Below are 12,481 nucleotides of genomic sequence, written 5' to 3'. Positions count from 1 at the left end.
GGATGTGAAGCCAATGAGGGAACAAAAACTGGTGGGAGGAGTGATATAAACCACTTCCAGGCCCATCTATAAAACCTCCAGGATGATCCTCTTCACTCTCTCCCGCAGTGACTCCAGTTGGTGCATTGACAATGGTGGTGCTCACACGGCAGGAACCTGGACCTCTGAATGGCTATTTAGAGCAGAGCCTCCATCCTGACCACAGTACACTATAATATGAAGCCGCCAAGGCTTCAGGGTTGTTTGTTCGATGTCACATGTCAGTGGGGGGCTGTGGGGGTGATTCACACCAATGACTGCCTAGTGTGCCTCTTTTCCGGTCTCTTCTCTCTCCTGAGCTTCTGAGCACTTAACTCTTTCGGTAAGTTTCTATAAAATGTTCACAAGTGGATACTTTAGATGTCATCTTAAACTTAACATTTCACAGCCAAATTCAAAACTCCTCAAGCTATCTTGGTTTCATACACAATCTGCCCTTATTTATTCATTGAGTTGGTCATTTTGGAATATTTATAAAATCTTGATCCAAGCCATAATCTGGGCTATATATTAAGATATAAAAATAAATAAGACAAGGTTTCTGACTTCAAGAAGACTGTAGTCTGACAGAGGTAAACATGTAAACAAACAAATGTATGAGAATGTGTTATATGCCCTGGTTATATGTCAGTTGCTTCCTCTTTTTTACATCTCCCAGGAACTGGGTCACGAGTATCTCGGTAATATCCACTTTCTCCTAGTGTTTTATTGGAAGGATAAGCACATTCTCCCTGCAGCCTGCACCCTTTCCTCACTCCGGTTCTGGTTCCATCCTTTTCTCATCCTAGCTCTAGTGTACCCTTGTATACCACTGTTAGACTGATATTCCTCAAGTGTTACTTTGTTCAGGAATATTTAAAAGTTTTATTTTTTCCTACTGCATTGTCTCAGTCCTTCTGCTTGGCTTTCAAAGACCTTCAGATCAGCCTTCCTAATGCAGCAATTGAACCCTACCCTCCAGGACTCTCCCTTGTAATTGCGGGCCCTGTCTATTGTTACTCCACCTTCCCTCCCATTCCCACTGCTCACCTTATGATGCTTAGGGGTTTAGACTACATCCCAAAGCAAAGAAAAGGCAGAGTAGAATCCTAAGCAAGAGAATTAGTTGATCAGCTCGAACTTTTGGAAGCATCCTCTGACTGTAAAGTCAGAAGAGATTAGGGTTGGGTGTGGGGGAAGGTAGGATGGGGAGGATGCAGGAAGAGATACTAGAGTGCTTGTGACTGAGAAAGAACATCTGGAAGCAAGCAGGTTGCAGGGGGTGGGTGGGGAGAAGAGCATTTGCGTTTTTAGTTCTGCTGAGTTTGATGTATTGGAATTGGTGATCAGAAACTCAGGAGAGATGTTGGAAGTCGAGTTACAGATCTGTGAGACTTGAGCATGCAAAGGGTTAGGAAGCCACCGGGCCACGTGAGCTCACCCAAGAAGAGTATGAACAGAAGTAAAGTTGAGGGCAGAACTCGCAACATTCGAGGCAAGAAGCTCAGGGTGACTAAGAGAAGACCATTCCCAGGAGGAGGGAAGGGGTCACTGGTGTCAAATGTGGCCACGGGTCAAAGTTAGGACTTGTTACGGCTTATTGGATTTTGCAATATGGAAGCCTTTGGTGTCCCCAGCAGGAGCGGTTTCAGTGGAGCCGTGGGAGCAAAAGCTGAGTATAGAGAGGAGAGGAGAGAATGCAGAGGGACTGGAGGGAGCTGGTGGAGACCACTTCCAAGTAGCTTTCCTCCTGAAGGAGGAGAGGGTAAGGGTACCACTCTGGCAGGAGGGTTTTTAAAAGACAGCAGGGATTAGAGAGCCCTTGTGCAGCGGGCACACTGTGAGAGCTAGAGAGGGAGGGTTGATGGAGTGCAGCTGCTGAAGAGGTGAGAAGGGGGGATCAGCCATGGTGGAGGCTCCTGCCTTAAAACAGGACGGCAACCTCTTCCATTGTAAGAGAGAAGGAAAAGTAAGAAGGTGCAGGCAAGCGTGTTGGTTTGGTGGTAAGAAGTTTGAGGCGGGAGTTCTCATATAATGGCTTTGTTTCCCTGGTAAAGTAGGAGGCAAAGTCATCTGCTGAGGGTGTGCGGGGGAGCTGGTGGGATGAGGGGTTTGAGGAGAGAAGAAAGAGCAGTGAAGGGCAGGGAACAAGCTCAATCCTGGCCCCTCTTCTTCTTGCTCTGTTCTTCTTTCTCCCAGCCATCTCCTGCAAGGCCCATGCTTCAAGTCACCTCAGCACAGATGGTCACAAATGTAGCTCTCCAGTCCAGACCTCACCTCTAAGCTCTCAGCCTACTACCTGTGACCTCCACTTGAGTCTCTCGAAGGCTCCTTTAATACGTGCTCCTCCAGCTTCAGCTCAGAACTTCTAACAGGGAAGGACAGAAGGATGTTGGGCAGTGCTGGGAATGCAGCCCATGTTTAGTTCCATGGATGTGCAGTGTGGAATACAGTGTGTAAGGCTCTGTGCTGGCTTCTATGTCCCCCACCCCATCTTGGTCAGTTTTGCTTGTACTGTCTCAAATGCGTAACATTTCCCCAACCATTTCCACCTGGTCAAATCCTATCCATCCTAATGGCTTAACTTTGAAAGCCATCTTACCTGTAAAGCATTCACTGACAGCCCTAGCATGAAAACAAAACTTTCTTTCTCTATTCCTCCTTTATCTGAACTTTTCTTATGGTTCTTGCAATTTTCTATCAATATACCTGCTGATTTACAAGTCTTACACTGCCTTATCTGCATCACTATGTTCTTAAATTCTTGAAGGCAAGGCTGTTATGAGTCATCTTTTATCTCTCAGCCTAAAACAGTACCTTGCACAGGTATCCACTCACAAAGTCATGTCATTTACTAAATTAATATGTATTTACTGACTAATGAATGCCTGAATTAATCGATGGTGAATGACAGATTCTCAGCTCTGGTAAGCCTTACTCCCATCTTCTTTCCATTGGTAATCCTATATGATGTCATAGATATTTGTGGGTGATTCATCAATCTGTTTCTAGCCCTAAGTTCTTACCCAAAATACACTCCCACATTTTCAGTTTCTTGCTGCATCTCTCAAACTGACTATGTTGAAGGGGCTCATTTTCTGTTTCCTGCTGTTTCCTATCTAAAGCTGAATGTAAATACCACCGCTTCTGTACATCTTCTCTATTCTGGTCCTCATTGATCTAGTCTTCCCAAATTCCTTAGAAATTATTTTATTTATCACTTCTGGGTGTTATTATGGCTTGTCTCTTTTGCTAGTTTTCATTGTATGCTTTGCCTCCCAAATTAGATTACAAATTTCACGAGGCCAAGAATTCGTATATACATATATCTTTTTTTTTTTTTTTGCTGCACTACCTTGCTCCTTTCTCCAATGTCTCTTCTCTCCAATTCTCTTAGCTGAGAAAAAATCAGCCACCACTAGAGGGCAGTGGAGGGGTCAAGATAGTAAGAATGAAAAAAAGGCAAAGTTTAGTGTTGTAAAAATAGGACTTAGTAAGATTTCTCTTCTCTCTTTAGCTTTATAGAAACAGATATGATTTGCTTAATTCTGGGTGCTAAATTTTAAAAGAGAAAAGTACAAACTATGTATCAGAATGCCATGACCATCTTGAGCGTGAGCACAGGTTGGCGCATCCGGGAAAGCAAGCCCGGGAAAGACGAATCCAGGCAGCTCATGTTAGCTGTCTTTAACTTTTTAGAAGAATGGCCTGGGAAAGGTTAATTCAATTTATTCTGTTCAGCTTTCTGTTGACTAACAGGTGAGAGCTATGTGGAGCCAGTGTTTGCCTCAGTAAGAGGAACTTGTATTAGTCATAATGTTGTCAGGAAAAGTGGTTTGAACTACCCTGTGAAGCAGTGATCTGCCAGTCTAGGAAGCTTCCCGGCTTAGTCTGGGCAAGTACCCCTTCAGAATGTGCTTGAGGACAATCTGGCTTTACATTTGAAGTTGGGCTAGATGATTTCTGCCACCTCTTCCAAATCTAAGATCCAGGAGTCTGGAATCTGATCTCTACTTCCAATTCAGGCCCCAAACTGGCCCAGCAAATCCCCTCACTTTGATCTTTTGACTTCAGTAAGTGGACTAAAATCGCCTGCTATGGTAGCTCATCAAGAGTGAGGCCCTTGACCTGGCATATCCGGTGTTAACAGGTGACTCAGGAGTGGACAGTGGAGGTTAGTGGGGATCTGGAAAAGAGATGATTTAGAAGTTTCAGAAGAGAAGACAGCTGTAGAGACCTTGAAGGGAGGGGTGGCTATTGAAAAGCAAGGCCATGTGGACAGACAAGGTGGTTTGTTTGGGATTAAGAATGAGAGAGCTGAGAGTGAGAAGGGAGTAGGTATAGTGTTAGGTAGGCTCTTTCTGGGTTCAAGGAAAGAGAAACAGTCAGGTTACATCAGGTAAAGTATAGGAATTTACTGCAACCCTGCCTGAGATAAAATCAGAAACGCCTGTGCCTCTCTGACCCCGTGGTTGAAGATAGGCTGCAGCTGCCAGTCAGCGCCTTCTCAGCAGGGAGCCTGGCCCTTTGCTCCCTGCACCAGAGTTCCCACACTCTTCTCCTGCTTCTGTTATTCCTGAGCACCGCTTTTCTACTCTCCTTGCCGGCCTCTGGTTTCTGCTCGCTCTCTGCCTTTACTTCCCTCCATAGGCTTTTCTGCTTCCACGTTGGCTGAAGACTGTGCTTTGTATACTTCATAGTCAAATGGACGCAGAGAGAATCTAGGTGGCTGAATGCTACTCAGGCAGAGCCTATCTACAGGCCTTTGGTGAGACTAATAGAAAGGTGCCATTTAGTTAGGTTCCGGCCCTGCACCTTCCATGGAGCCAACAATCACAGGCTGCATAAGGAAGGCCTTAAGAAGGGGCTATGAGCAAGGCAGACTTCCTGAGGTTTCTAAGAGGGGGTGGTGTAATTTTCAGGCACAGACAACTATGGATGGAAAAGCAGGGCTATATTCATGATGAACAGAGCAAAGGGCTAACTGTGGAGGTGGAACTACTTACGGCCCAAGGAGCCCATGCCTTATGGGAAAATCTATAAAGGGAAGAGTGAAAAACAAGAGACTGTAATGGGCATTTTTGAGATTGTGGCTGCCTATTATCCATTCCTTCATCTGATAATAGCACTGCACCTGGGTGGGGTGTGTGTGCATGTGCACGCATCAGTGGTGCGTTGGCTCTCCTATGGAAGGTAGTCTTGTGGGATTGTCAGCCAAGGTGCCCTGCCCTATATACGACAAAAAGTCACTGTCTTTCTGTCTGTCTCTCAATTTTTCCTCTTCTGAAGGAAGACAAACGGATAGGAAAACAAAAATAATTGGAACATATTCTTTCCCAGTGGTAGCACCCTGGAAAAACTGGACTACTTCCTCCTACCCAGATCCCTGGAAATGCCCTAGTCCTGTCCTTGCCAGGCCAGATTTTCAGCTGTTTCTTTGAAACTGTGCAATACATTTCCTATTCGCTTGTTACCCAGTGTCAGTGTTCATTGCTAGCAGCTGAGAAACTACAAATATAGGGGACCTTTTTAAACTTTCTGTGTGGGGACCAGCAAAATCAATCATTGGTGGAAAGAAGTTGCTTAGACATCTGTGTGTCACACACCTGGGAAAAGAGGGACATGCACAGAATTAAGTCTAGGTAAAAATAATTTAATATCTGAAAATATACCAATTCACTTATTTCAGTTCTTAAATAAACTGAGTGTAGTGGCACAAATGACAAAAAAAAAATTTAGACGGCTTTAAAGAGAAAAAAAATGACATCAGAGCCTTGATGGTCTGGAGTTAATAATAACTACAAAGTGCTTAATATGTAGGTGTAGGGGATGGTTAATTTCCCCCAACTCAACAGTTTGTCTGGATTCGCCTGATGACATGTGACCTACTTTTCAGCATTCCAAGTGGTAATTACCCAAAGCCCTCCCCAAAGTCTCAGTCCATAAAATCCTCCTTTTAATAAGACTTAATAAGCCTTTAGTACGCTCCTGCAGCACTTCAAAGTCACGCTGGCACCAGGGGAGTATTTTTAAAACATGCAGTGCACAAAATGCATTTTGGGGTGTTTCAAGCTTAAGACAAAACTGCAGGGACACAAACATCAGGTACTGTAATCTGGAGAGACTCTTACTCTGGAGGGAATTGTTGGGATGTGGGGAGAATGGTAGTTGTGGGCTCCTAAGGGTCCTGAAACAGGCAAACAAAAAAAGCCTAGGTAGATCCAGTCTGAACTAGGCAATGGGTAATTTCTGATGAAGCACATTGTGATCTGAAGTTGCTTAACTTTTCAGTTGGGTCAGGCAGGCCTGGGAATGGCAGGGCAAAGGTTTAGTTACTCCCAAATCCCTTTTCCATCCAACCGGAGCTTCCAATTCTGTTCCTATGTACATGAATTGTAGATAAGGGTGACATGGTATCTTTAACACGCTCCATCTACAAAGTTAAAATATCTACCTGTTCACAAGCTCAGAAAAGAGTTTGGAAAAAATATTGTTTCCAGATGTTCTATGTCTGCCAAACTTTTCTCGGAATAGAGTATGACATAACTAGGAACAATATAGTAATTGCTCTGTTGTTCTAGATCATCACTGTCTATTATGGTAGCTGCTAGCCTCATGTGGCTTATTAAAATTAAAATTAAATTAAATTAAGAATTCAGATCTTTAATCACACGAGTCAGATTTCAAGAGCTCAGTAGGCACATGTGTCTGGTGGCTACTGTATTGGACAAGATAGAATTATAGAACATTTCCATCATTGCAGAAAGTTCCACTAGATAACCACGTTCTATAATAAGACTTCTACACACTCTTGTGTATTATCTGTACTAGTCAGAAATCAAAATTCCAAAGAGGTATCTTTTTCTAAAGATTGTTTACATAATTATCAAAGAGACTCTAGTAAAACTACAGTACAATTAGTGATCTTATCAAGATTAGAACTTCTTTTATTGGTAATCATAATGATTACCTCCTGTTACTTTCATCCTATGGGCTAGGATGTGTTTTCAATTACAAACTCAAGAAGATAGTAAAGTGAACTGAAAAACTGAGAGTAGTGAATTTAGGCAGTTAAATCATAATAGTGAGAAGGAAAGGCTTTGTGGAATCATACAGAAAATTATTTTGGTAGTCAATTTTGGCTGTGAAGATAATTCAGTGTTCTTAAAAATAAAAGCCCTGAAGTTTCTTTTTTGTGAGGCAAATATGTCTGCTTTAGTTAACACACACTTTGCTGTCAAAGTCCTGTTCTATTCAAGTGCCTATTTTTAATTAATAAAAGATGATGCTAGCCTGGGATATACAAGCAAAGCTGCTTATGTTCTCCAAAGACATTCTAAGAGATCCGCCACATGATGTATCACACATAATGCAATGACCAACCGGCCTGTAATAGGTTCTCAGTACGTATTTCTAGACTTAAATCGATTGAAAAACTACAGTTCCTTAAAAATGATACCTTATATTAATTTTCATTACAAAAGAACATGTTCATTGGAAAACTGGAAAATACAAGAAAGTTGAATTTTTTTCATATGTTCATAATTTATTTTTTAGTTATGCATATATATTTTTAAAGGTGTTATTATACTAGAGTTTGAACCTTCACATTATAGACTATTAACTCCTCTGGCTAGACCTGTCATGCCAGAGCCCGAAGAGGTGGACTCTTTATGAAAGATACTGGGGGGGAGCAGGAAGTGAAGGAAAATTTGTAAAACCTTATCTCTTTAAGTATACCTCATTCCTACCCATCTCATATGGTTACACCTGTATAGCATTTAAAGACCATCCTTTGACCTGTGAAAACAGAAAGGGATGCAGCTAATTTACACTGCCAATTAAGTTCCCATGGGTGAAGTCGCAGCCAAAGCAGAAAATAATGTGGGCAGCTGGGTGATGTATTGGTTTAATAACAAATTTCCAGAGCATTAACCCAGTATTTATATTTGCTTCGGCTTGGGGGATTCCTCTGCCTGCCACAGCTCCCAGGTGTCCTCGAAGTAGGATCCACCCTTCTTTGGGTCGGGGCGTGGTGGGAGGAGCGATTGGCAAAGCCTGGAACCTTCCTCGGTGGTCCGGGCGGGACTGGAGCGTGCTGGGGCGGGGCGTGCGGGGCGTACGGGGCCGGGGGCGGAGCGCGCGCCACGAGGCCCCCGCGCCGGCTGGTCACGTGCCGCACGGGCCTGGAGCAAACAACACCCGGCGCGCGCGCGCGCGCTGGTGGGGCCGGCCGCGCGGATGGGCGGTGCCACCTCACGGAGCGGTGCGCGACTTCCTCACGCTCCGCCAGGCTCCCGGCGGCGGGACCGTGTAGGCCGACGTTCCGCGGGGCTGCGAGTCTTCCGGGAGTGCGAGCCAGGTGACGGCCGCTTCCTGGGCGTGAGGCGGGCGGACTGGGAGCCTGCGGTCGTGGCCCCCGCCCCGGGAGCTCTGGGAGCCTGGGTGACGGCGTAGGTCAGCTTCCTAGGCCGGTTCCCGTGTGAGCAGGCTCCCTGCTGCCGGCTGCTAGGGGAGGTCTGTCCGCGCCTGGCTGGGGGTGCGTGTGCGTTTCCGAGGATTGACAGGGTGATGGCCGGGCTATGCCGGGCTCGGAGCCGGAGCTCCGCTTCCCCGAAGTAGCTGGCTGCTCCAGCGTTGCAAGAAAGTTGTTACTAGTAGCAAGATGTTGGCATTTGTTGCATTTCCATTTTGGGTGCTACGACTTCGTCCTGGTGCCACATGCATTCCCTACCAAGTCATCAGCTGCGTGCTTTCTCGGTACTTGTTTGTGGGCATCCCAACTTTTTCCTAAGAACGTAAGGAGGATTGATTCACCGGGGAAGTCACGAGCTGTTCATGTGACCATTCTCATAGTGTACCGCGTGGTCAGTTCGACTAGCATGAAAGAGTATCAGAGGGATTCGGAAACTGAAAGATTGCAGCTGCACAATAGAAATAAGTATTTGTTTACCCGGTGGCCCTGGTAATAAGCAGACGTTGAAAGGGGTTATCCTGATTTACTTAATATTATTAGTTTTCAGTTGTGAACGTTTTTGCTTTATGTAGCTTGTATTGCGAAGTTGAACTGTTGACATTGTGATATTAAGTTAACACACTAGGCTGCTTGAATGTTGCAAGTTTTGTGAATAGTTGATAACATAATCAAAACCGCTTTATAATCAGGGGTGTGTTTTCCTTGAAAAGCTCAGCCTTAGTATTGTAGTTGATGTATTTTGGTATAGAGTTAGGAGTATCCTCACCTCTTTACTCAACGTTTGGAAAATACCTTGTTAATTTCTTTTGATGGTTTAGCAATGTTTGCGTTCTGACCCTGATGCAAAGAATTTTTTGCAGCCAGTTTGGTAGGTATAATTTCTGAATCCCCCAGTAGAAATTGTGAAGATCTCTGTATTAGTTACGGAATAGTTACAAAATCCACCCTCTTTCATCCCCTAGTTCTAAACCAGGGGCTCTGTCTACAGACTGGGAGGGTTGGGTGGGGAGAGGGGAGAAAACCGTCAGTAACGTTCCTTTTTAAATTTTCTTTTTCTTTTCTCCCAGGCAGAGAGCAACTCTGCCAGCATTGAGCAACTGATATGCAAAATAGCAGTTAAATCTATTCAACCTGCAGCAGTTATCTGTCACAGTTGTGTCTCAGTGTAGGGTTTTGCCAGGGTCTGTTTATTAGATGACGCTTGCTAAATATCGCCTTGCTCATCAGCAGAAATTTGCAGGAGCTGGCTGACCCTTGTCTCGGGGGCTGCTCAGCCTTGCAGGTATTGTTCGTGCAGCACTTACACCTGTAACTCAGAGCAGCTAGGTGTGATTTCTGTAAAACCTTGCTCTCCCACTCCTCCCCCAAAGCAAAGGAAAATGATGTGTGTTTTGAAACAACTAGGTAGAAGAATGCAGCCAATTTCTTTTGAGTGATAACATGACTCAGTGTCTATTTAACAAATTAAAATTTTTTTTCTTGTAGCTTTATTTTATTTACAGGTACATCCATATATTTAATCATCATATTTCAAACTTGGAACTCGCAATTTCTTACCTATTGCTGATACTAGGAGCTGAGCTTTTGTACATTATTTTGTATTCAATGAGAAAAGTAGTCAGTAGAAAGTGGAAATCAGCTTAACTAATAACATGTGGAGGAGAGAGCAAGGGCTTGTGAGAAATTCTGAAGTGGCTCAGAACCTTGTCAGTTACTCAAGCCAAGTCTGGTGGTAATCAGAACTTTACTGACTTATTTACTTATTTATTTGGGGGGAAAGCAATTAGGTTTATTTATTTTTAGAGGGAGTACTGGGGATTGAACCGAGGACCTAGTGCATACTAAGCATGCACTCTACCACTTGAGCTATACCCTCCCCCTAGAACATTACTGACTTGTAAATTCTTTCCATTCCTTAGAAGGAGGACAGGTGTTAGTGTAAGCACTAGCTTATTATCAATCTCACCAGAATTCATTAATGAGGTGTCAGAAAAGATACTGTCTTGTGTTCTCTACAGAATATATTGATGATCATAATGTCAGATAAGTATCTTGTAGGATGTTCTTGATCCCTAGAAATGTTGAATTTTTTTTTCTCACTTGCCTAACCTCATCCACTAATAAGGTGGACAAGTATAAGAAATACTTTTAATGCTTAAAGTAAAAGGATATACTAGGTCACTCACTAGTATTCATCAGTCAGCAAGTAGGAAATTACTGTAGTATACAGTGAAAGCGGTCTTTAACTGTAGTTTCCTATCATGTGACACTGGAAAGTAACCACATGTTTTTACTTTGTTGTTTAAAGTTTTCCTTTAAAGAGAAACTTCTGGCCATATGGTGGGTAACTGGTCAGTGTTAGTACATATGAGTTTCATTAAGTTTGGAAGATAATTTCAGATATGAAATAATCACAGTGGGAAACATGGAAACATTTAAATACAATTTGTCTAAAATTTAAGGAATTTTATCATTAGAAGGTAACAGTCAACCTCCTTGTTGGTGAGTATTTTTTAATTATCCAAAACTGTATCTAATTTGTGGACTTCCCTGCTCTTTGCTTCTATGGGTCAAGCCTGTTTTGAAACAGTAGCTTTTAGAATCTATGAAGTTCATATTCAAGTCGGGGTGCATCTGAGGGTTAGTTCTTGGTTGCTGAAGCTTATAAAATGTATTGCAACTTAAGGTTTAAACAATTTAAAAGATAAGGCTAGGAAGCTTATTTAATTTTCACCAGCTTTCATAAACATCAACATTTCAACTGAATAAAGGTAAAATAATAAATAAAAAGCCAGCAAGTAGGATTGTTCTTTTATCTGTATGACATCCAAGGTAGTGTGAGTACATAATGTGAATAAGAGAAGGTAATGTAAATAGGTCAAATATAAAGTGAATAATTTGGTATAAACATTTTATGTTAATTTCAATGGCTTACACACTGTAGTTTGACATACTACAATTATAGTCAGTTCTTTCCCATTTCTTCTGCAAAAAAAAGATGCTGTTTATCAGGGCACAGAGTCTTATCAAGAAAGAGAAAGTTTCACTGAATTAAAAATTAAGTGATTTTAAATTTAATTTCATATCTTTAAGAGAAAGAGGCAAGTGCTTCCTAAAATAGACTTTATAATTTGCTGTCATCTTTAAATTGCCATGTTTTGGATCTCGTTTCAGTTAGCATAAAGCGTCTTAAAATGAGGGGGTTAAGCTATGATTCAGAATGAGCTTCCTCAGTGCTCACACGTGAACAATAACTAGGATCAGTGGCTGTTTATTTTAGAGGCTGATTTGAGTTTTATGAAATACATAGCGTTAATATATAATAATATGTTACCCCCGATTAGAAATTCTAGGTTCTGGTTATGGCAAGTAAAGCCCTACACTTGGCAAATAACTTTACCTTCGTGCTCTTCAGTTTCTTCATCTCTAAAATCAGTGTTAGATTAATAAGACTCTGTCTACCAATGTTGAATTTCTAAAACAAAAATGCATTTAATTGTTTGTGTTATCACAGCTGTCATAGTTTTATATATGCATATTTGTGTATGCCAGTATACGAATGGGTATATCTACATACCTAGGAATAGATGATCATATAAAAGAACTAACTTACTGATTGCTTGCTAGGAAACACTGATAGCAAAAATCATTTTACTTCTATTGCTATATTTTTACATAGTTACTTTAATTTTTAATATTTTCCTTATATTAAAAAGAATACCATATTAAAAGAAACACATCATTAAGCAGCTGGCTACTTTGGAATTCAGTGCTAAGCGCACTACAGATTTTTGTTTTAAAGACTTAGTTTGTAAAGTGAAAGTATTTATAAATATTTAATTTTTCTCAGTATGCAAATTCCTGGTATACAGTGTATCTCAAATATTATTTTAATAATGTAGTATCAAGTGTAAAATCAGTATCTGCGAATTTAAAAGTGATCACAACATGTAGTCATAGAGTGATTTTTTGAATAATTAGGCTTCC

General features: G+C 42.0%; 1 protein-coding gene across 1 annotated transcript in view; it reads left to right on the top strand.

Moving 5' to 3' along the window:
- The first annotated feature begins 8,209 nt into the window (after nucleotides 1–8,209).
- Nucleotides 8,210–12,481, top strand: part of OSBPL1A (oxysterol binding protein like 1A) — a 155,232-nt gene continuing 150,960 nt past the window's right edge. Inside the window, exon 1 of the mRNA XM_074352164.1 lies at nucleotides 8,210–8,380. The gene's annotated coding sequence lies outside the window, so the exon portion shown is untranslated. The remainder of the gene's footprint in view (nucleotides 8,381–12,481) is intronic.

Source organism: Camelus bactrianus, chromosome 24 (genome assembly GCF_048773025.1).
Source record: "Camelus bactrianus isolate YW-2024 breed Bactrian camel chromosome 24, ASM4877302v1, whole genome shotgun sequence".
Taxonomy (NCBI): Eukaryota; Metazoa; Chordata; class Mammalia; order Artiodactyla; family Camelidae; genus Camelus; species Camelus bactrianus.
The sequence above is the reverse complement of the archived record's forward strand: the minus strand, read 5'-3'. Positions and strand labels throughout refer to the sequence as shown.